Here is a 23059-nt window from a genome sequence, read left to right on the forward strand (position 1 = left end):
TGATGCATGGGTATTCCGGTTACTTTTGTGTTTCCATAAATGAATGAAAGTTTTATTTTAAAAAATTAAGTGAAACAACAGTGCTCTTTTATGGCGAGTGTGATGGCGCGTGTTACCGAACTGGTGTGATTTTGTAAATTCATTCCAATTGAATACGCCTTGCAAACACACCGGCAACAATTCTTAAGTTGCAATATGGGCCGTAATGTAATAAAGACATTTATTAGCGCATTTTTGGTAATTAGGTGAATCTGCGTTTCGATTTCTCGTGCTAGTAATGTCCGACTATTCAAATATTCCAGCTCAAGGACAAGAATTAGGTTATGTGCAACGGCCGATATTTAAAAATTCTGTAAAGCTTATAAATGATCTCGTCCCGTATATCATCATCATCATCATCATCATCATCATCATCATCATCATCATCATCATCATCATCATCATCATCATCATCATCATCATCATCATCATCATCATCATCCTACGTTTCTGTCCATTGCCAGGACAGAGGCATCTCTCAGCGATCTCCGATTACCGCTTTCTTGCACTCGCCGGTTCCAGCTTGCGCATGCATATTTCATCACACCACACAATTCATTGCCGTCTTCGGCTTCGCTTCCCTTCCCTAGGCACCCATTCTGCAACTCTAATTACCTGTAACCGCTATCTGTCCGATGCATTACATGGCCTGCCCAGCCCTATTTTTTTCCCTCTTAATGTCAGCCAGAATAACGGCTATCCCCTGTTTGCTCTGTAATCGACACCACTCTCTTCATATCTCTTAACGTTACGCCTAACACTTTTCTTTCCATCTCTCGTGTTGATGATTTGCGATTTTAATGGCGCAGCAGCCGTGCAGGCTATAATCCACCAAGCACAATTTCCATCTCTCCTTGCGCGGTCCGTAACATGTTTTCAAGCTTCTTTGTTAGCCTCCAAGTTTGTTTCCCCTATGTTAATACCAGTAGAATGCAATGATTGTGCACTTTTATAGCATATATAAGGTGCAAAAACACTTGGGAGTACCGAGGGAAAAAGAGCGACGGATATAATGTCAGTTCCGAATGATTCAGGTGCAGGATACATGCGGTTGTTGCGATGCATCCCCTGTGCGAACATAGGGCACATTACTCCCTCAATGATTTACTTTCGTTCGATAAAATGGCTCCCGTTTAGGCAGCCTACACACAAACTGTACCTTTTCTTTTACCAAAGGACTGCGGTTATATCTATCTATCTATCTATCTATCTATCTATCTATCTATCTATCTATCTATCTATCTATCTATCTATCTATCTATCTATCTATCTATCTATCTATCTATCTATCTATCTATCTATCTATCTAATCTATCTATCTAATCTATCTATCTAATCTATCTATCTATCTAATCTATCTATCTATCTAATCTATCTATCTAATCTATCTATCTAATCTATCTAATCTATCTAATCTATCTATCTAATCTATCTATCTAATCTATCTATCTATCTATCTATCTATCTATCTATCTATCTATCTATCTATCTATCTATCTATCTATCTATCTATCTATCTAATCTAATCTAATCTAATCTAATCTAATCTATCTATCTAATCTTTTTTGGGGTGTTCTTCCCATTTCATCACGTTGAGTTGATGCATTGTTCGGTCGCTGTCTTATTCAGCACTCTCCGAAGTCTACGTATGCGTGGACGTAGGTAGGTGCGAATTACCGCAACGGCAGGTTCTCCCTCTCCTCAATTTTGCGGAGACATTGTTAATAGCTTTTCATAGCGCCTTTTATTTTTCCCTGCTATGTTACAAGCAGGAGGCGATACCCCGCCTTGCAGCGACAAAGTTGATGCATCTAATTATTTCTTTTCTATTTTGAACAAGAGAAATGTATTAACTCTCGCAAACCAACGTTTGCCAACATGTTTCCTAACTCTCCATTTATTGCCTGACGCGTTCCGAAAGCTGCAGGAAATAGAATAAATGGTCTGCTCTTTCCAATACTTTCTAAGAGAACGACGCTACGTGCGAAGAACGCTGAACCGGTCAGAGAATCATTGGGCAACTGTTAATTGAGTTAGCGCAAGGATTGATATGCGCGAGCATGGGCAAGCTTCTACCCTCCTTTGTTTCACTCGCTGGCTGCTTTCGTACAGCTCTGTGCCATTGAGCAATTGAATTTATCGAACGTCACGGGAAAGAGAGAAGGAAGAGTTAATGTCTCGGCTTACAAAAACCAGAAAAAGCTGGGGAGCGGGCCTGGAATGTAGAAACGGCTGTAAAAAAAAAAGCAAGAAAAAAATGCAGGAAAGCAGTGAGAAACGTCGGAGATAAACGAGCAGCTATTGGGAGGACGATGAGAGCGAAGTCGAGAACGAAAAGCGAGAAGCAACAGACTCCAGCGATTGGCGCCTCGAATGTGTATTCGCCGTGGTGGCAGGTGGAAAACTGCTTTGAGATTAACGACCGGATCTGACAAAGCTTAGAGGAGGGGAGTTGGCGGAGGGGCTCTGACCGACATCATTCATGTTTGCAGTTCGAAGTACGAACGTCAAGAGGGAGCCGAAAGCATATTTTCAACTTTCCTATTCGTTTTTAAGCCACCGAATGCATAGTGCGAATGGTCAGTTCTTAAGACAACCAGCCAGCTGCTGGCCTGCCGGACAAGCGGATGGAAGAAAGGAAGGAAGAGAGGAAGAAAGGAAGGAAGAAGGAAAGAAAGAAGGAAAGAAAGAAAGAAGGGAAGAAAGATAGATAGATAGATAGATAGATAGATAGATAGATAGATAGATAGATAGATAGATAGATAGATAGATAGATAGATAGATAGATAGATAGATAGATAGATAGATAGATAGATAGATAGATAGATAGATAGATAGATAGATAGATAGATAGATAGAAAGAAACGGGGAGGTTAACGGGAGGGTAGCTCAGGTAGGCTACCCAGTACCGGAGAAAGGAAATAAGAAGGAAGCAGCAACACTCTGCTATGTGTGGCCGCTGACGCCCAGGTTATTTCAGTGTCACACACATACTCGCCGTGACGCGGTGTCACAGATAGGCGTACAACACCACACAGTGCAAAGCGCTACATCCCGCCTCATTTTCATCCCGCCTACCCACACATCACGCCACCTTTTTAATTCGTGTAGTGTCTAGCGTTTACACCCCCGGTTCCACTAACACTTTCAACCAATCATTTTTACCATTAACAATTGAAGAATTGAAACAACTAAATTTAATCACACCCTAAACTTATGTACGAGCTGTTCGCTATACTAAAAAAATGCATCCTTGGCTGGCTGGATATCCGACTTTCTTTCCCAGCATTCGCAATATGTATGTTTCAACTCTACCAACTCAACCTTGATGCCTGTTTCATCAGGCGTTCCCCAAGGTTCAGTACTGGGTCCTCTTTTATTCCTGCTTTACATTAATGATATCCCCCTACACACGTCAGTTAAAATACGCCTTTTTGCAGACGATTGCGTTTTGTATCATAGAATTAAATCTCCAACTGATCATGTTGTCCTTAACAATCCTTTCGCTGACTTCTGTAACTGGTCCTCACGCACAATTTGTTTCCTTTCCAGAAGCGCTGTGTTTCTTTTCCATTTCTGAACAAGACAGTCGTCTTTACCGATATCTGGAGTTATGTGTGTCTTTTTCGTTTCTCCCGAGATCAGTGGGGCCTTTTCAGAGCGCAGCTCCTCGGCTCCCATTCCTGGGTTGAACATCGGCGTCCCTTAGGGTAGCCCCGTGAACCCGCTCGTGCCCCTGCTCGCGCCTTCGTCGTTGCCTTCTTCCACAGTTGGTTTCGATGTCGCTCATCATGGCAGCGTTCCCATATTGTCCGTCCTCTGCAAAGGCGCTGGAGGCACTGGTCCACCGCCACTCGCTGCGGTGATTTCAGTCTCTAATTATTCGCCTCAGTATATCGCTAAATGAAAACACGTATACAGCTGCGCTCAAAATTAGCGTTAGGGAGCGTCGTAACTTTCGGACATTCTTATAGCGTAGCTCTTAGACGAGCGTTCCTGCGGCGAGCGTCGGCGTCCACGTAACCGAGCGAACGAGCACAGCGAACGACGAAAGAGCGAACGCGGAGCGCAACGGGAGATGAAAGACGGCGATAGCGAAGAGAGCGCGAGGAGGAAAGCGGAGGAGGAGGGTAAAGAGAAGACGTCAGAAGAAAGCGTGGTGCTGCGCATGACGCGCTCTGCGGTGACTGGTTACTAGATGGCGCCACAGTAGCGCAAGTCGTCTGTGCGGAAACAAAGCGCTGCATCACCGGAGGTCTGTCTGTGAGCGGCTGCCGGGAATCGCGCCCAGGCGTCAACCACGTGCTGGCTCTCGCGTTCTCCCGATTAGCGAGGCTTTCGCGCCACGCTTCGCTCCGCTTCTAAGGTGCCGCACGAGACATATTGTCCGCGCTAGTCAATTATTCGTTTTGAACACATGCACACATACACGCAGTTTATAGGAAAGGGAAAGCGAGGAGCAGGCTGGCAACTGCCATCGGAAGGGGCACAACGCCTGCCTACTCTTCTGAAGGGAGGTGACAGCAACACAGAAATGGAAGATAGGAAGGAGGGGAGGAGAGAGGAAAGGAAGAGCAGCAGGACAAATCTAAAGAATAAAGTAGAACACAGTACACTACGCACGTTGTTCTGCGCAGCTTCGACTCTGCAGCCGGAATTAAAGTGACGCCGCGTCGAACAGCCTGCACAATTATCAATCACATCCATGGCTAGTTCGCAATGCGGCTAATTGTGCACTCCGCGATGAGACGCCAAGTACAGCTGCACGCAATCACGGTTTCACCGTGTTTGCGTGCGGCTGTACTTTGGCGCCAATTGAAAAGACGCATAGAGCTGCGCTCAAGTTTCGCATTAGGGAGTATATTTGTGGGTGAATTTCTTTTTCAGCGGGAATAACACAAGGCCAACTGCGGCGTGCGACGTTTCCTGTCACAATTTTAGAATCTATACCTATCGCAATGTAAATAAAAATGCCTACGGTAATTTGAGCACTGTTAAGGCGGCTTACGCTTATCAGAAACAACTGCAGATCACTGACAAATACCTTTTCCCTACAGGGAACTTAATATATTCATGAAAATATGAAAGTGATCCTCAAAATTTATTATTAAAGCGACCTTTTCACTTCGACAACAAACATAAGAACAAATACTTCGATATTTACATGTATCTGCTAGCATATACTATGCTACAACTGCCAATGTAAGCATCTTCCTGCGATGCGCTACTTCTGTATGGAATATCACATACGTGATTGCATTCTCGAAATAATAAGGTGATAACTTTCTTGCGGATCACTTACGCGTGACTTGTGCAGTTGTAGAGAGACAATTAAAAATGTATTGCGTTCTCGTCATCCTTACACGACTGATGCGACGTTCATCCTTGTGTGTTAAATGGGCTGGATCTTAGACCACACTGCACAAAGGCCGTAATGTCCCACACACTTCCCTCCAATTTTCGTTATATTTGATATTGGTGGCCGTTATTTTTCTTCCATGAGAGCGGGCTACATTCTGCGGCTTTCGCAATGACCACCCATAACAGTGAGGAGTGTTTGCATACCCAGTGTATTGCAAAGGTCTTTATAGGAACCCGAATTGAGGTACAACGGCTAAAGGGCCTGTCGAAGGCAAGGCAGAAACATAGGCTACCGGTCGGACCAGCAACCAGCAGCGGCTACAGATTTATTCGTGAGAGGGCTTGGTTCAAGGAACCTGATTATAGCGAAGAAGTACGTACAAGTGGAGCTCAACGACGAGGAAGACGACGGTGCCACATGATCCGTAATTAACGCATACGATTTGAACTTCGCCCTACATATAGTCTACAATATGTCCCATATGTTCATCAATATACAAGCAAGGTGCCTCGTTTAGTTCATCGATGACACAAGGGAAGCCTATCACGAACATAGTGTAACTATGCTCGCGATATAATGAGTGTCTAAAACGAACGTTTATGAAAAGGGTCCATGCAGGCAATGATGCCTAGCATAGGGAGATCATGGTGTTGCTTGAGGCGCCTACATCCTATTTCGGGGATCTAAAATGCTTGTCCCACCCCTGCAGCAACTCGTGTCAATGTTATCAAAATAAATCGATGAAACACAAACAGGCAAGCAGGCGGGCGGGCGCAATTATCCTGCCTCTACCGTCACGTTCGAAATAACAGGGTCATTCATAGAAGGTTGCGACAACGCCGCGCAGTTAAATTAAGCGCCACGCCTAAATTTTTTTTCTCGGCCCACATCGGTGTCCTTCCGGCGAGCCTCACTGGCTTCCGCGTTTCCTAATAGAGCTGTCTAATTTAATGGGTCCTCGCCGGGCTACTCTGAAATATCGCATTATACCAGACCACTCACCGTAAGCCCCAGTGGTGTACGTTCTTTACGGCTCGAACAGCGTAGAAAAAGAGAAAGAGAGAGAGAAAATATATAGGGAGGTACTGCAGTGAGGTTGACTAAGACTTTGTCCAGATAAACTGTACGTAGCCACTTAAAAGCTTTTACCAGCTCGCATGAGAACAATTTTCTCGGGCTTGGACAAACCAATTCCCACCGTCGCGATGTATAACGAGCCTGCATTGACGACGCATTAGGTCTCGGCAACCAGAGTCGGCTGTTGGCCAGTGAGGGGCGTTCCCTGACAAAGATGAGGACGAGTCAGTTTTGTAATCACCGAGCAGATTGCGCTGAGGCATTCGCGAGAAGGAGCCGAACCAAGTACGTGCCCAATATTTGCTTCCAACGGAGTGTTGAGGGCGGGGTAGTATTTCCTTCCTCACAAAATATAAAGACGCCAAATAAACCGACACACACAAGAGAAGAGAACGGGACAGCGAAACTTCGTTATCATTACATAAGGCCGAGAAGGAGTTTCTTGAGCGTTGTGTATCATGAATGTTTGATTATATGCGGGATTGTAAGTTTGCTCTGTGCGTATGTGTTGACTGACGGTATATATGGTGCCTGCGTTCTGTGATGGCGTCCTGTCCCGTTCTCTTCACTTGTGGGTGTCCGTTTATTTGGCGCCTTCATATTTTATAATGAACAGCTACCAACTAGCCAAACAAGAAGGGATTTTAAGTATTTCCTTCAGTGGGCTGGTGCATGGTCAGAGTTTGACTTGATAGACTGGACTTGACTGAATTTAAGGCTGAGTGCGTCTCACTTGTTTTTCTGGGTTGATATCCAGTGCGTTCGAATTATTCACGTGAGTTTGTGTACGAGTGTGTTTCGTGTCCTTTTTCAATATTTGTGGCTTATGCGAGTATTTTTAATTGAAAAGGAGCAGCCGGTACCACATAAAGGCGGCGAAATCTTCTACACATAATTTTCTAAAGAAACAAAAATACTGCCCATATCATTAGAGTTTCTTGTGCTCACGTCCCCTATTTCTGGTGAACTTAAGCGGTTGGTGTGCTGAGTTCTAGGGAGCTCAACTTGATCTTGAAGCAGCTTCTTTATGAACATCAACTTACTATCCCTGGATCGCCATCCTGCGGGATTCCTTTTCGTGATACGTTGCAGTAGTTCTCGAGCGAGTGCTCGGATTTAGCAACTCTGAATTTTCTATTGAAAACAGAGGGCATTCCAGTGCTGGATCCTTGCGGATTTGCCCCGCTCATTCGGTATACGGAGAAGGTATGGAATTGCTTTTGTTTCTCATTAGCTCTAAAACGAGGCACACGTACACGTCCTTGTGCCGTCTACGGAAGTGACGCAAATGGCACGGGATTTTTTCCCTGCTGAATCTGTGCTCTGACCATTATGTTAGTCCATTCGAAGCGAGTAGTCGAAACTGAAAGCCCAATCAAGAACTCATGATCAACCACTGGATTACAAACACGAATGGTTCCGTCTGAATGAAAAGAAAAGTCGCAGTTTTGTCCGAAAGGCGAAGCATCGATTGCGATAGAAATTCAGTAGACAGTTGTACGATGTAAGGATAGTAGTTTTATGAGCCGTATAAATTTGTAAGCATTCACTTACCAACTAAATTGATAAGCATGGCGCCACGAGCGCACGAGCAAACATGAACACATATCACTCGATGACCGCAGCAACTCGCTCTCAGAACGCTGTACTGAGGAAGCGTGGCAGCAGCAGCGAGCGAATTGACCTTCGTGCTGCCTCTCGTTTCAACGTGAACTAAGCGGCAAAAACACAGTCCACACGAAGCTACCAGCCCTCGTCGCGCCTAGGCTTTGTCCCCATCGCAGATCGCTGTCAAGACAGGATCCGCGCAGCCGCGCCTCGTGGCGTGGCTGCGCGGATGCGGCCGTCGGAGTAGAACACCCCTTCCCTCTCCATCCCGTCAGCCCGGTGCAGCGCGCGCGACGGAAGACGGCGCGCTTCTTCCCCGTTTTCCTCCCTTGCGCGCTCGAAATTGAGCCACCATCATCGGCCCACCGTCGCGCGCTTTCATTCGCACATACAGCACACGTCGCGCGGCGACGATGTTGCTGCCCTCGGACTTTGTATGGATGTAGTGTCCCTGTAACGGCAATCGCAAAAATATTGTCACTTGTTGAATGACCTCATGGTATTCAGCCTACCCGCTACGGTAGCCCAGTGGCCAGGGCAGTGCGCTTCTAAGCTCGAGGTCGCCGGTTAGATCCCGGCCGCGGCGACCGCATTCCGATGGGGCCAACCTCCGCAACTGCGTGCCTCAATGACCAGGTCGTGGTTCTTGCAAGTAGAACACCAGAATTTTAATCTTAATTCTGCTTACTCGTGCGGCGGTTAACTGATTCATGAATCATGGTTTTCGTTGCACGTATCTACGCATGCCCTTGAGCACAGCACACGGAACTCAACTGGCTCGCCGAAAGGCAAAAAGCAAGAACAGAACAATGTATTCGTAAGTCAGACTCAGAAGCAGAAACTGACAAATGCACTGGGAATTTCGCGATTTGCATGTTTGCACTGCAGTCTTCAATTCCAAGTTACCTTCATATCTAGCGAAGAAAAACAGCTTTTATCGGGGAAACCACGTTCCATATACTTTTGCTCAAGGGTGTCCGCACGCGCTACTGGGCGTTAGATACTGTATACCCTCCCTGAATGACGGATGCTACATCTCCTTGAAGGAATGCAAATCGTTGCAGGAAGGAGGGCGGAAGCTCCACGCATGTTTTGGCGAGGGACGAGAGGCAAGAATGGTTGGAATGCGCTTCCCGCGTTTGTGTGTTCCGGGTACGCAAGCACGCCTGTGGATCTATAACACGTGATAGGGGCGCGCGCTCTCTCGAAGCTCGCGCGGTACCGAGGCAGAACTGCGGGGCCGCTTCACCCAAGCGAATTCATTCCTGGGCGGCGGGAGGTTGGAAGCATGCGTGCGTTTCCTGGAAAGCGATCCCACGGATAGAATTGGCCCTGAAGTGGAAAAGAGGAGCGCGGAGTGGAAGAGGAAAGAATGCGGTTGCCCGCAGCTGCTTCGGCGTTCCGTGTAGCGGAGGGTCTCCCGAGTGTCAGGCGAGGAGGTTCGTTCAATCAGAGAGAGGGAGAGAGAGGGAGGGAGAGAGAAAGAAAGAATTGGTATCGTTGAAGAAGGGAGGCAGGAAAGTGGTTGCTTCTTATTCGATCTGGGTAAGGGATATTAGTAGGTACGAGGTACTTTGTCACGGATAAGCGGTGGGGTTGGACGTCTAGGTTAGGTTGAGATGTCTAGGTATAGCGAAGCGAGTGAGTGAATGAGTGGGAGATTCGACGACAGGAGCTAGAAATAAGTATCAAAGTAATGCTGAGAGCCTTCGTGTTGGCATACAAGCAGGCATAGCGTGCGCAAAACGAGCAGACGACTGTGCTGACATTTCGCCCTGTTTATAGCTCGCTACCTTAAGCTATACTTATTTGTCGGAAACTATTGAAAAGTAGGCCATAGGCCACAGTCTCACCTTCAGAGAAAAATACCGCCATTAAAGAGCGTCGAAGCTATTTGGCTCCCATTGTAAGGTAGCGGCAGCGCTGGCGCATTTTCGTGATATCGTGTTCTACAGGTAACGTGCAATGTTTCCAGACTTCCTATTCTTACGGAACTAGGTAAGCCCTGTCCACACTAAATGAAACGCGACTCACAAACAAAATGACTGACAGAAAGAAAGAAAGAAAGAAAGGAAGAGAGAAAGTATGAATGAATGAATGAATGAATCAGAACACGACCTTGCGCCTTCCACATTCCTTAGTATTTGTAACGTGGTCTGTTCAATGCTGCTACGTTTCAACGAAAAGAGCACGAGTTCTGCGCAGAGTACGAACGCAAAGGCGAGAACAACACAAGTGCTTCGTTGTGTAACCCCCATCACATTATCGTTTTAATGTTCGACGGTCCATGCTCTCGTTTGAACGATGAACGGAATCTAACTGATACAACTGGTGGCTTCCCTTTCAAAGGGAGGCGACGCAACAATTACGCGTCAACATTTTAAGCAAAAGCTATCTATCTATTCCAGTGTGCTCTTGCTTCATATTTTCCTTCTACTGCGGTCCGCTGTCATCGAAATGGCATGTGGGTAACGCAGCCGTGTTAGTGTCGCGTATCTTCGTGGGCAATGTTTATTTATAATATATATAAGCACCTTGCCGGGGTGAACCCGGGTGTTTCCGTTTTAAATGGTTTCGTGAGCGGTTGGGTTGGCTTCAGCCGTAGTCTGAAACGATTGCTCGCCTTTCTTTTGCTTCAGTTGCGAATTGCAATAAAAGAAGGCTTCCACGCACTAAGTGCTGCCTGATTCAGAGGGTTGATCGGCTAGTCATCCAAACGTCATTCTTATAGTGGCAAAAGCAAAAAGCGCCTTGTAAGGAAAGAAGCGGATTATATGTCGCACTCCAGTGACGGGTGTCAAAGGCGCCTCATTTATTGGTTTTCCGGTGTGTCCTAGATGCTGAAAAGACGAAAGAGAACTCTCCCTCTCAGCTTATTTGCTGTTACGACGTTGTTAATACTATAGCTGTAATAGAACAATCAACCTACTTACTTTTACATAAACCACACATGATTGAGGAAAAAGACTGTACATGCGCCTTTTACGTAAGCTATTACTGAAGCTTTCTTGCTGGGCTTCCTCTCGTAGGGTCTCTGGCTTATAAATCGTGGGCCGGTTACGCGTTAGACGGGTCCTAGTCGGTCCATATATTAGGGTTTCTATTCCTAAAGGGATTCGCTTACGCTCTCCGATGCATTTAGCAGTGCAGCCTCAAGCAAAGCACACAAGGCTGTCGCTCTGCCGCATTCAATGTATCGCGATGTTCGCGGGCCGCCCAGCATCTGGCTTAGTTAGCCTCGACGTGTAATTGGTTGCAGCTTAAGCACCGCTAATATAATGGGCTCAGCCATCTCGCCTGTCGTGGAAGTTCGGTGTTCTTTTGTTGCTGGTAAGGGAGCTACTTAGTTGGGAGCACCACCGCGGATGCCAGTGGTGCAAGCCAAAATACAGCGCAAGTGACCTTCTCATCCTAATGATTTTGCTTCCTTTCCTTTGGTCAACGTTGACACGCGGTGGTATGTAGTCGTTATGCAGCATAGCAAATGCACCTGCATAATGAAGTGGTGGTCGAAGACACTAGTCCTGCAGAATAAACAACGTGTTTACTGTACGGAATATCTTAACCTGATGTTTACCCTCAATGTTATGAGCGCATGCAAGTAGATAGATAGATAGATAGATAGATAAAGTAAGTGGCCGAGTAATCAAAAACAAAGACAAACAAGCCTAGTCAGAGCCAAAGGACAATTTGAAATATATGTGAAGTGTGAGTTTCGTGGAGCGGTTGCACAAATATAGTATAAAAGTACCCCCCTTCTGAAGTGCGTTTTGCCGCATTGTGTATCGAGAGAGTACGGCAAACTCGGCTACGAGGCGAGCATGCCGTACCGCATGGTGGCATCAACAAAGTGAGTGGAGATTGTTTTTGGAACTTCGCAAACAAAACATGGCATAAGCTCTATAACTGAATAACAGTTTAAATGGAGTCCGCGTTTAAATCTACATGAATGTCTGCGTGTCATGCTGTCTACTTGTCTTTTACACTCGGCCCAGTCCATTGGAATAGTTATTTCCCTATTTGACTATTGAACACTGGAACAATGTACCTGACCATACCCTATGTTAATCCCTTACAGAACTCGTCAAGGCCATGAAGTGCCCTAACCCCTCCCCTCCCACGCCTCTCCCAAACCTACGTTTATGTGTGTTGCACTCTAAAGTTTCCTACTGCTGTTACGACTTGCCATTTGTTTCGTAGGCTTCGGTTTGTTTTCCCCCTCATACGATAGCCTCATTAGGGACTCCAGTATCAGAGAATGAAATAAAACAAAATGAAATAATGCACGGCGCCTCATCCCCATCTTCGTCTGAACGCAGGCCGCACTGCTCCGCACCAGTGCCTTTTGGCCGAAATATTCTCCTTCCCCTACACGCCTCCCCCGCTTGGCCAAACTCAGAAACACGAATGCGACGCTCTCTCGAGTGAGTGTGGCCGTAATTTTGCGGCTCGCTGCCCTCACCGCGGCAGAATGAAGATTGCTTCAAAGGGCGCCATCGCGCCTCGGTCATCAAGCCCGATTCGCCATCACCGCGTCCCTCGGCCCTTAGAGCGATCAGTGACCGTCGCGTATAATATGTATAAGCGGCCCACTATAGGACGGGGCCCGGAATTACCACCTCCTGGCGCCGACCCTCCTTTTCTCTCACCCCCTTTCCCACTCCGTCCGCCCCCCCTAAAATCCCTTTGCTCCTCGACACCATCCCCAAACTTCCATTTATAGGGAAGCAAGGCTCGGCAACTGCACGTCAAGAATAGCCACACCACCTTCCCGCTAGTATATAAGGGAAAGGATTGGCGAGGGGCGAGGGTAAGCCGTGCGTTCCTTGGCTTTGTTAGGGAACCGGCGTGGGCGGGGTTCCGCCTCGTTCGTATTAACCGCACGTTTGAGCCTGGCACGATGAATAAATGATAATTAAACTCCCGCCATTCCGGTCAGTGAACTTCCCCCTTCTTTGAGACTTTGTTTCCTTATTGTTATCTTACCTCTCCTCGAAGTTTATCTCCTCGGCATCTACGTTGCCTTCTTCTCATTTCGCGTGCCTGCCAATCATTTGCGTCGCTGTCACGCTATTCGTGCCGAAACGCTAGCGCGCTGAATCAAACTTGAGTTGCACCAGAAATAAGCGAACGATAAAAGAATGAAAGGAGAAGGTGAAGATGAAGTGTGATTAACACCAGAGGGGACACCAGAAACGACAGAAGAGAGAACAGGGCGCTGTGAATTGAAGATAAAGTCTTGGTGGGCCTCTGACACATTTCCGTACATTTGTTCTCATGGTGAGTATTAATAGCGAATCATGATGTCGTTGTGCTGCCAGGTGGAGAATAATTAGGCCAAGCTATACGGGATACTTTCGTGAAGTAATGCATATAGAATTCGTGCGGTTATCTCGGGCGTAGGCAATGTCACTGACTTTGACGCAGGCGCCACTATCGTGAAGTTACTTAAATAGCTTTCATTCATTGTGAAATAAGTGAATACAATTTTTTATGTTGCTGTATTTGCTGTCGGCACTTTTTGATACCTTCTAAATCACCTACGTCCGCGACAGAGAACTCACGGTGACGGTGTCATCATCCCCTTTGAAAGAAGCGAGGGATGGAGCCGACCCATGCTACAAATATGTTCTCTCTGCTAAAATCCGGTCAGTCATGTACGTATATAGGCACTGATTTCTTGAATCATGCACCAACTATAACTAGCCCTTCAGTCAATCAACCAAGCTCAAATAGTTTTGTTTATTGTTCTACAGTGTCAAGTGGATCAGCCTGGGAACGGTGGCGTGGATTTTGGCCTATCAAGTTATTAGGTGAGCGCAACGCACATTTCCCGATGGCGTGCTGCTTTGCATGCATAAAACTGGCTCCGTGGGTGGTAGGGTTGCTCTGCATAAATTTTATGTTTTAATGAATCTACTAATAAGTGAGCTCGTAGTACAGAGTGATGTCGGCGAAAGTTGTGGCTGTGTATGGGTGGCTCAGTTTTGCCTTGGCTGCGAAGTTCATGAAAAAAAAAGCGCTTCTTATTACAAGCCGTCCTTCTTGATTAGCATGAATATTCAGGTAAATATTGGTTGATCGAAAGAAATTCATCAGCAAAGTTCGTGAAAAAAGCACTTCTTCTTAAAAGCGGTCCTTGTTTATTAACATGAATTGTCAGGTAAACATTGGCTAATCGACAGAAATTCACCAGCTTCTTCTTTGAAATGTGCAAACGGAATGTTCACTTTTCTGCTTGCTTCGCGGCTCACTCTCTTGCTCGGTTCTGCTTTTTGCATATGTTAATAACACTTTACGCTTAAGATGGCTCGTTCCGAATTCACAGAAAGGGGAGCGCGTGAAAAAAAAAATTCTGACCAAGTGAGACTTACAAAAGGAACTGTGCCATACCTCATCGTACCAGACGCTTCTTCACCTGCGTTTTTTTTTGCGCTCAGAGGTCTGTACTTAGCAGAAGGAGATGCTTAACTAAGCATCTAGTAGCAGATGCTTAGGAGCACTAGTGGATGCTTAACTGAGCATCTACTAGCACTCCACTGTAGGTGCGCATTTCCTCATGCGGCATAGCATTATACTATGTCATAAAAGTGGGTCACACATAACGTTAGGTAGCTCGAAGTGTGAGCCTTTCTGCACTGTGTGCTTCTTCGTGCGGCAATTGTTTGGCCTTGCAGTGTAGTCCTTCAGTAATAAACCTCCGAACCTTTGTACAAGACTTTCACTTGTTTCGCTTAACCTTTTCCTGCATTCCACAGATGCACCAGGAGAAGCCCATCATTCCTGCGCTACTCTATCGAAAATATTAACTCAAGCTACAGAAAACACGTGGTACCATGGCTTCTTAAAATATTAACTGAGAAGTACGAACTCAACTTGGTAAATGGGCGAGCTTTTCTGTTCTGTATATCCAAATGGCCACACGAGCCACTGCCATTTACGTTTCATTGGAAACAAACTCCAGCAATGCCCTACAGTCTTCAAAAGAAGAAGTAGAAGAAGTCGAAGAAGTCGAAGAATGGAACGCTAGGTTAATTTAGCAGCGGAAGACGCGATAGCCCACTTGGTTTGAATTAATGTACGCAAGTAAAAATGACTACAGCGAAAGAAGCGAGACTCCTAACCCAACAGCATGCTATTCAAAATAGACAGAGCGAGAGCTCATTTAACGACACGGACCGGTGAATCTGAACAGGGCGCCGCGAGCCTCCAACCAATGGGAGCTCACGATTCATGCTTTGTTCGGGGACGGTTAGTTTTTAATACAGCGAATTCTTTGATATCGCTGCACTGTTTCTCATTTTGCTTCACTTTCGCTTCGTAGTATGCAGCCCCCTGCGTCACCAGAGGCTTGCGGAACAGTTCAGATGAAAATTTAGAAAAAAAAAGTAGAACCGTATAGATGAGCCAAGAAATAAAAAAGGGGGCGAGGGGGGGGGGAGAGAAGACCAGTACAGAGTATAAAGGTTGGTGCGTGGCTGGTTGAAACGAGCTGCTCTATTGTCACCAAGGAACAAGAAACGGCGTTTAAGATTGTTTCGTTCTTCCGTGGTTAATGCGTTTAAAAAATCTTAAAGATATTATTTGGAAGGGAAGCTTCATCTCGGCGCCGCCGATTCCGCTCCAAAGCTGTAACGTTCTTATAAAGCAACCGCTCAACCACTTTTCATGAAATTTGTTGCACCCCCCCACACACTATCACAAGCCCAATAAAAGCTTGATTATGGTTAGATAGGAATTCACAGACCCTGTGTTAGATTGCGCTGTTGAATGCCATCAATAAATATTACTAGGAGTTAGAGCGCGAGGCCGACTCGAGCTGCACGCTGTAATATATATATAGTTTAGCCTGCAGCACTCCTGCGCTTCGTACTTCACTTATGGTGCGCTCAATCGCCAGTAAAATGATTTGACTTATTTAGCTTCGCCGCCATTGTAGCTTATGCATCTGTCGACGGTCCATGGTATGAAATGCAGGTTTCTGTTATTCTGAGCAGCAGTGGAATAAAGGAAACGGGGAAAAAAATACACTGTTCTCACTTCGGTTGCAGGACATCACTAAAAGCGCATATTTAGCCACAGGCGTGTATACTCAGTATGAAAGTTGTTGGAACTTCAGAGCTACAAAGTGAAAAATGACAAGAAGGAACAACGACGCATTCACATAGCTTTATTTTTCTGCGTCCATTATCGCTTGGGTCGTGCCTGTCTTCTCAGCCCTGTACTCAAGTCTAGTTTCTTGCGTTCGGGGACAAATATGTGAAGGATTGCATGTCGTTCCCCTCGGGGTCGCTAGAGCATAAAATGCCTGAAGCTCCGTTGACCTCCACTATACCGACCCCACACTGAAACGTTCTAAAATGCGCTGCATGGTGGCGTTGTTGTCGTGACTGTGCATGTATAAATAAAATTCCACGCTCGCTCGATATACCTTCTGCTGCCGGCATCTCATTAGGCCTCTTCTCACAAAGCCGACCTGTTCGAGTTGATGGCTCCTCTTCTTTCTTTCTTTCTTTCTTTCTTTCTTTCTTTCTTTCTTTCTTTCTTTCTTTCTTTCTTTCTTTCTTTCTTTCTCTCTCTTTCTTTTTCTTTCTAGTCCATCGATGTGTACGTTTTGTTTGCTTGCCGTCTGCCTTTCTCGTTTTCCGATTCTCTGTGGAGCTTTTTTTTCTTTCTCCCTTCTCGTCTTCAAGCTCTGCTTCATTCGTTCATTCTTTCATTATTCCTTCCTCCTTTCTCTATTTTCGTCGTCTCATTAGATTTTTGTTTGTTTCTTTGCGTTTGTCGTTTTATTTCGCTGTGCCGTTCGCTCTTTGTTTTCGTTTTGTTTCCTTGTTTTTCGTTTGATTTTGCTCTCTTTGGAACCCACGAAAAGAACGGTTTTAACGCCAAAGTCAGTGGTGAGCGGACGTTCAAGGACGCCCCAGCACTGTCTGGCACCCAGGCGAATACGGATGAAAGAGAAAGAGAGAAGAAAATAAAAGCAATGAGAGAGATAGAAACAGAGAGAGAGAGAGAGAGAGAGAGAGAGAGGGAAAGAGCGACAGGAATACGCTGCCTTCCTAACCGCCCACCTTAGCGGTTTTCTGACCGTCTTTTGTTTTCTTCTTTCCATTTTTCTCCTTTGGTCACTTTTTTTAAGGATTCGGTCTCATTTTTGTGAGGAGCGGATGGAGACATTTGCGCAATCGCCGTACGTGCGTAAAGGCGGGTTCATCGTAGACGAAGATGTCCCCCCCCCCCCTCAGTTTCCTATTTTTTGTCCGTATTTCGCGACGTGAGACAACCAATGTGTTTATTTTTTACTTCTTTTCTTAGACACCTCGCTAGCTTTTTCAGTTCGTGGCTGTTTTCTTTAGTGTGAAAGGCAGTTCTCGATACTCTGCATGGAAAAGAAGAACCGGAAAGAAAAAACGTTTGCTGCTCTTATAGAGATTCTCCACCTATTCTGTTTTCGACCGGTGTCAAACGGGATTTCTTTGGCTACTTGATTGATTTTGAAGGTGCAGAAACGGAGAAGAAAGGCTTGCGAAGTGTCGGAAACATTCCCAAATTTCTGTTTCTTAAATTTTTATTTCTATTCGTTGAAAAAGGGAGCTATAATGCCGAATGCAATTACGGACCCCGGGAGGACGATTGCTTCACAGCCCTATAGACAAAAAGCCGCTGGAAGCGGCCTCGTTATTCAAACGCAAGGTGGTTATTTTTGCGCACCCTTTTGAGAAACTTCGCCGTTGTAGAGAGATTTTATTGATTTCCAGTTAAGGATAGTTCGAAGCAGTCTTGTAATCATGTGGATGTAGATTTAATGCAGCGACTTGATAGTGAAAAGCAGCATTTGACACGCCATCCAACGCCACCTGATCTTAGGGCCTTAAGCCTCAAAGAGGTCATACGTCTATGGCCAACATATACATAATGAAAGCTATCGCTAGTGACACTGCAGAGATTTCCGAAATGTACGATTCAGATTTTGTAAATTTAATTGTTGGAGCGATAATAATAATTGTGGGAAGTATTTGGTAAATAATACTTGTGTAAGGGATAATTGCTGTAGATAAATGATCCCAATTTCTGTGATTCGACGTCAAAATATACGTTTTATTTTGCCCTATCTTGAGTTCTTTCTTTCTTCCTTACTTTGTGCGTCTTTATGTGACCGCTTTGGTGAGCTATCATTAGTGCATTTGTGTGACCGGACCTCACGTTTAACTTGCTTGGTTCTGGTGACTTTTCCTTCCTTCTTTGCCTGCTGTTCCCATGGGAGAAGGCGCAGTACCTGTAGCAAAGTAAATGCGCCAACATTTCCTATATGTTGTGTGTTATAGATACATGGCGCGTAACGTTCCAAAGCTACACTGGGGCTACACTAGTTGAGGGCTCTAAATATTCATTACCTGGGTTTTCTCTCAGGTGCGCCGATGTCTAACTATAAGAGTCTTGATGAATTAGGCGCACGTCAGAATGCTCGTTGTTGCGGCAGCGCGAGGTAGACGACGACAGGGCGCTAAAACAAGAGGCATACAGGACAAGCCGCTGGTCTAACAACTGAAGGTTTACCTCGCTGAATCAAACATTAAAAAAGAAATAAAATCCACACACAGGCGAGTGCTTTGTAATAAAGGGACGCTTTCGCTGCCTTGTCCGTTGCATAGAATGACAATAAACACAATTGTACGCTCGTCACTTTTTAAATGGCATCTATTTAGCAGCCTCTAAAAAGCTTCGCATCAATTCCAGCCCGTGCTTTGGATTTGCATAATTCATGTATACTTTTCTACAGCGCTCTCACCTCTCCATTGTTAGCCCAACGAGTACTCTGCTGTTGTACGCCTCTTTTTCGGTGTGTCGCCGTGCCCTTCGTCAATCCACAATAATAAACACGAACCAAAATCGCCTGAGTCAACAGCGCATTCGATTGAAACGCGTTCACTACGACGACGGCAATCGAAGCCTTAACCTAGTCCTCAGCGGGAGATAATCATAGCCACTACGCCACCTCCACGGGCTTGGCTTGGCTTGGCGCCTGCGGATATGGCTCAATCCACTAAGGGAGATCGACCACAGGTGGGTGTAGAAAGAAACCACTGAGCTGCAGGTGAAAGTACGAATGCTGTCGTGCTTAGCAGGCTGAGCACGAGGTCGCGGGATCGAATGCCGGCCACGGCGGCCGCATTTCGATGGGGGCGAAATGGGAAAACACCCGTGTGCTTAGATTTAGGTGCACGTTAAAGAACTCCAGGGGGTCAAAATTTCCGTAGTCCTCCACTACGGCGTGCCTCATAATCAGAAAGTGGTTTTGGCACGTAAAAACCCAAATATTATATTATTATATTATCATGCTTAGCTAGCCGGCGCCTTTTGACCCGTCGATCAAACATTCAGCGACCAACAACATGAGCTCGCCTTCACACTTACGCTGCGAGTGTTGTTTCTTCTAGGCACAAGCTCGGGCTCAATTGACAGTTAGACGCCACTCAAACAGTTTCGGCGGCGTCTGGTTCTCCACCGTCACTACAACGTGACAATATACTCCTAGACCCACTGGAACATAGGTGTCTTTATTGCTGGAGTTAAGCCTAACGGCGGCTGCACTATCCCTTCTAGTGCTTACGCACTACAGCATACAGCGATAAGCTCATGGTACGGCGATGTCGTTGTGGAGAACACGGGGAAGAAAACGTGAGCCCGAAGGGGAAAGAATGCTCTGCCCAGCTGTCTCGAGAGACGCTTGGGATGGGCACTTTATGTCTAGACAAAAGCAACGGAGAGCGGAATGTGACTACTCGAGGGCCATAAAGGACGTTTCCTGAATATCGTTTCGAGTGCTTTGCAGCCGTCAGCGAAGGGTTACAATGTTGCTATGACGCAGTTCTTGCGTGCGCGTGCTTTTTTTTAATTTTCCTGTTTGTTTTTGTCTGTGTGGAGAAGAGCGCCGTAACGTTTTTGAAGCAAGGCATTTTTGGATTATGTAATATCGAGAAGAAAGAAAAAACAGAAGAGCAGGTTTTGAGCTTTTCTGAGTGGTCTGCATCCAGCTGTTGTTAGTCATTCACTGTAAGAAGTTTTGTCGACACATGAACGTTGAATTAAGCAAAAAATAAAGCGAACTGTATTTTGTCCAATGCAAGCTTTTGCTGAGGAAAGAAAGGAAGTAGAAGTGTGGATAAGAAAGCTTAGAAAATGTTTTTTTTTTACGGCTTCTGATCAATGAAGGTTTAAAAACGGAACACGGACTACGTTTTTTTTCTTTCGTTGAGACGCTGTTCACACTTTTCTAAAGGTAGGACACGCGAAGGTGTCTTCGTGCAATTATTCCAGGCATAGGAGAGGGCCTCTTCTAAAAGAAATATAGAATAACATTTGATGAATAGGTAGAATGTGACACTTTTGGTGTTTCAATTTCGCGTTTGTTTACTTAATGAACATAAAGCAGGAGCTGTTGCTAATCATGGTATGCAGAATAGTATGAAATCGGGCATGGCATGGCGCATGCTGTATAGTTTATGCATGGCGAATGATGCATGATGCATAGGCTAATATATATGTATATAATGCCGGCGGCATTGCTGGTCATGGTGTGTAAGTTATTGCGAATTTCGCAAAGCAGCGTCGACGTCTCATATAAATATTGACACCTTATATATTGATGCCTTCTAATATCCTTTTTTTTAATAGCAGTTTTTATGCTGTCTAGGCATTCACAAGAGTCAATGTTGTTTCGTGGCATTTCATTTCCTTCCTCATTCAATTCCTCCGGCGCAACGAGTCACTTGTACTGCCAAGAGGTTGAGCAGGAACATTATGAGTTAGCTTGATGATCTCTTATTTTTTTTCGCATTCTGACTGACAGATAAGGTATACGGATCCGGAAATACAATAATAGCATAGTCATATATACAGAAACAAACAAAAACGTGCAGATCTAATGACCCATATTTAAAGGATCCACTGCAATAGTTAGTGTGGAGAAAGAAAAAAAAACTAGGCCAATACATATCCACGCCATCAAAAATCGCAGTGAGAGGTACTAGTGCTGCACATTAAACAAAGAGAACTGAAAAAGATTGAGCCGTTGCTTAAAAGGCAGTAGAATTCAGTCGTGGCGCGAGTTCTGTAGAGAGAGAGAGAGAGAGATGGAAGAGGAAATGCAGGGAGGTTAACCAGATATCAGTCTCCGGTTTGCTACCCTACACTGGGGATAGGAAATAGGGGTTAGAAAGATGACAGAGAAGAAAACGCAAAAAAGAACAAAAATAAAACACACACACATGGAGACTCACAAATTTTGAATCAAATGTGTGTTCTAAATTCATCAAGAATGCAACTTCAAATCAAACGAAAACAGTGCACTGCCGCTTCTGCACTTAGTACGGTCATACTAAGAGAGAGAGAAAACAAAAGACGTAAGCGCTCGAGCTGTTCCGTTCACGGATGTTTTTCTTGTGCCGGTGGAATTCCGACAATGCCAGGACCGGTGACCGTGTTTACGGAAGCAGTAGCGGGGCTTTTGTTTTCCACACAGCGATAAGCTGTTTCCTCACTCGAATGGCCTTGTTTATCTGTGCCCTCAGTGCCACTGAGTGAATCGCGAGCCGACGAAAGGGAGAAAGCGGACAGCTGTCGTTCGGGTGCAGAACAAAGCCTTTGCACACTCGTGCCAGGGCAGAACAAACAGGGGCCGGCAGAACACGAAGCAGGTCAGTCCACGGGGGCGATCTATCACTGTCTTGAGAATACTGCAGTCCACGAACGGGTGTCTGCACTTCCACGGCCCGATGCACATTAACTGAGAATAAAGAAAAAAATGGCAGACAAAAAAAAAAAGAGAGAGAGAAAATCTCGAGCCTCTGAGGCACAAAACAAGGCACGTGGCCTCGAACAACCTGACCAGATGCTCAAGCGTCGGATTGGAACAAAACGAGAAAAGAATGCGCGGCCAGGTTGGCTGTGTTGAAGCGCAGCCTCAGAGACCGGCGGTGCGTTGTTCGGAGCGCAGAGCTTCGTACGAAGGATGCTGGAGGCGAATTTGGCGCTACTGTCTGTCTGACAATGAACACAGTTTCTTACGAAATTTAGTAAGGAGAGCTCCGGCGTTCTGATTGTTCAGTTACCACGCGAACGTTCGTCGTGCTTCGTAGATTCTTGTGGCGTTACTTATTACGGTTTATCTTTCTGAATCTCCAAGCACCGTATGTTTTCTAATCTCTCTATTCTAATCACAGGAAAGTAGTAAGACTTTGTGTACATTCGTAATTACTGCAAATTGTGATAGTTGTAACTCAATATATTGTTTAAACAAGTCAGCTTGCAAAGACACGAAGTCGTTTGAAGTCATAAATACAAAATTTAGGCGAATTCAAGCATTAACCACCCTTTCTATGCTGGATGAACCACCATGCTTGCAGCCCCCTTGGACACTTCCGCGAGAGCTCTCTTTGGTGACTTTGATTCAAAACTATGTGATAATGATCTGTATATGGATTTGCCTAAGGTTTGCTTTGTCTTAAATCTCTAAGAATTCTTTCAATGCAATTTCTGAAGCTTACTTTACATTATTGTATGAATTTTCACATTGCAATATGAGACTCATTTAGCTGCAACCTTCTACCATGAAGTTACTTTCGAATCATAAGAAAATTCGTTCAGAACGAAAAAAATGACAGGAAAAAGTTATTTGCGGTTAATGTTGTTAGGAAGGCGTCATCTAGATCCACCTATATGTGTACTCAGTAGGGTCCTGATTTATTTGTACGTTGCGAGTTACCCAATGAAATGAACTATTTAGTGAATAGAAAATAATTGACCAGCTGTAACTAAACGCCGTGAGTTTAACACGCTGCACTATTGAACCACAAGGAGCAGTACCAAAAGCGGCAACGTTATTTGTCATCGAATGCGTTGCTAACCACAAGGAAATCCGCGTAGTAAATGATTGCAGCGCGATATTTCTCTCTAGAAGTGTAGGTAATA

Source organism: Dermacentor variabilis, chromosome 9, assembly GCF_050947875.1.
Source record: "Dermacentor variabilis isolate Ectoservices chromosome 9, ASM5094787v1, whole genome shotgun sequence".
NCBI classification, from domain to species: Eukaryota; Metazoa; Arthropoda; class Arachnida; order Ixodida; family Ixodidae; genus Dermacentor; species Dermacentor variabilis.